The sequence below is a fragment of the Microcebus murinus genome, chromosome 28 (genome assembly GCF_040939455.1).
Source record: "Microcebus murinus isolate Inina chromosome 28, M.murinus_Inina_mat1.0, whole genome shotgun sequence".
Lineage (NCBI taxonomy): Eukaryota > Metazoa > Chordata > Mammalia > Primates > Cheirogaleidae > Microcebus > Microcebus murinus.
Window position 1 is genome coordinate 16,782,877 of NC_134131.1, and position 2,217 is coordinate 16,785,093.

The 2,217-nt window shown below is 61.5% G+C and overlaps 1 non-coding gene across 1 annotated transcript; it reads right to left on the reverse strand.

Moving 5' to 3' along the window:
* Positions 1 to 1,028: 1,028 nt before the first annotated feature.
* LOC142865251 (5S ribosomal RNA) lies at positions 1,029 to 1,147 on the reverse strand. The gene has a single exon (XR_012915554.1). It is a non-coding gene; the product is annotated as a 5S ribosomal RNA (ribosomal RNA).
* Positions 1,148 to 2,217: the final 1,070 nt, after the last annotated feature.

The following is a 2,217-nucleotide window of genomic DNA, read 5'->3' on the forward strand; positions in this document are numbered from 1 at the left end:
GAAGCGACCCGAGTGCCCATCGACCCACGAGTGCGTAAATGAAATGTGGCGCGTGGACACCACGGAGTGCTATTCAGCTAGGAGGAGCAGCGGTGAGAGGGCACCTCTCGTGGTTCTCCTGGCCAGAGCTGGAACCCGTTCCAGTAAGCCAGGTAGCCCAAGAATGGACACACGAGCACCACGTGCTCGCGCTCACCAGCAAATGGGTACGAACCGATGGACACCTAAGTGGACACAGAGGAATCACCTTCATCGGGTGGGTGTCGGGCGGGTGGGGGGAGGGGATGGGCATACACCTCCATTAGGAATGGGGTGGGTGCGCACCGACTGGGGGATGGGCGCACTTGAGGCTCTGACCGGAGGGGGGAGGCTGGGAGAGGGCAACGTACCCGACCTTAACATTGGTACCCCCACAATACGCTGGAACAACATCAGAGGTAAATGAATAAGAACACAGGGGGGAGGGGGGCACGGGCAACACATGTCACCTTAATACTTGGACTCCCATCATCTGCTTGAAAAGAGAGAGAAAAGAAAATGCAATCATAGAGATAAGAGACACTTTTTAAACATAATGAATCCGAAGAGAAAAGTAAAAGGAGGCCTGTGGAGCAGGTCTGGGTGTGACTCCGGATCCCCCAACATCAGGTGCCACCACCAAAGATTCCTACGTGTAGCCCATAGAACCCCAAAAGCAACGGGACGAGTTCTGGTCACATACTCCCTCAAAATGACATCCTGGCCTTCTTCTGGAACTCCCTCCCCTCTCAGACTCTCAAGGTTTCCTCCAGCGTGTCGGTTCCCACAGAGCAGACCTTTGGTCTGAGACCTGACAGTCCAGAAGCCACGCATGCTGCCGCGTGACGGCGGTGTCGCGGCTTGGGACAAGAGGAGGCCCCACGGTGCGGGCTGGGGCGCCAGGCACCGCGGCGGGCGCTGAGGGTGGGGGTGACCCCCACCCCGGGCCGCCGACTCGCTCCCAGAAAGGGGACAGAACAAGAGGCAAAACAAAAAAAAAAAAAAGAAGAAGCCTACGGCACCCGGTATTCCCAGGCGGTCTCCCATCCAAGTACTAACCAGGCCCGACCCTGCTTAGCTTCCGAGACCAGACGAGATCGGGCGCGTTCAGGGTGGTGTGGCCCTAGACGGCGGAGGGCGCCCCTGCCCCGCTCAAGAAGCCGAGCCTCTCTGCGCTTCCCCGCCGCCTCCTCCCCCCGCCCCAGGCCCCGCGCCGGCGCTGACCCGCACCGGGCCGGGCCTGTTGAGTTCACCGGCCGGGTCCGGCGGGCTCCGAGGGACGGGGGTGACAGGCGGGGCGGGGCGGGGCGGGGCGGGCAGGGAGCGGCGGGCCGGGGTGGGGGGCTGTCTCTCTCTACACACACACACACACACACACACACACTCACACTCACACTCACACTCACTCACTCACACTCACACAAGATGCGCCTCCACGGCTGGACTCGCCAAGGTGGAGACCTTCCAGCCCCCTTCCTCTCCTCGCCTGGCCCACCCCCAGCTCGTGGCCGCCGCCGCCGCCGCCGATTGCGCACGCGCGGGTCGCCCGCCCTTTGACCCCAGGCAGGGGCCGCCCTCCCCGACAACCCCTTTCAGCTGCGCCCCCCACCCTGTGGGTGGGCTGCCGCCTATTCCCCCGGGCCCGGGCTGGGGCACAGCGCATGGGGGAGGGGAGCGAGTGTATGGGGCGTCTCTCTCTCTCTCTAGGGATGTGTCCCATGGGTGGGGTGGCGTGGTTTGTGGGGCGCTGAAGAAATCAGTCCCCTCCATCTCCTACCTCTGGAAAACGCCCAAGCCCTTGGAGAACTGCCGGCAACGCGACCGTGGGGGCCGGGACCCTCCTCTGTGTCCTCCTGTGGCCCAGTCCAAGGGGCCTGGGCCTGGCCGGGGCTGCATTGGACCCCGACCACCCTGGCGTGTGGACTCGCTAAAAATCGGCGATTAGATATTGGATTCCAGCTTCATTGAGGTCATTTCACTAATGAGTGCACCGGAAAGAGTTTCCTAATCCATCTGTGAGGGTGGCAACTGAAAGAGAATTTTAAAGCTGACAGAATAGGCGAGGAAAGGCATAGGAGATTTCCACACCCAGTAAGGAAGCCTTTCCCGAAATGGAAGAAAGAAACGAGCAAACAGAAACACCGGTAGCCCGCCAGGATCAGAGTCTGCCCCCGAGAGAAAGTACCCTGACCAGGTTCA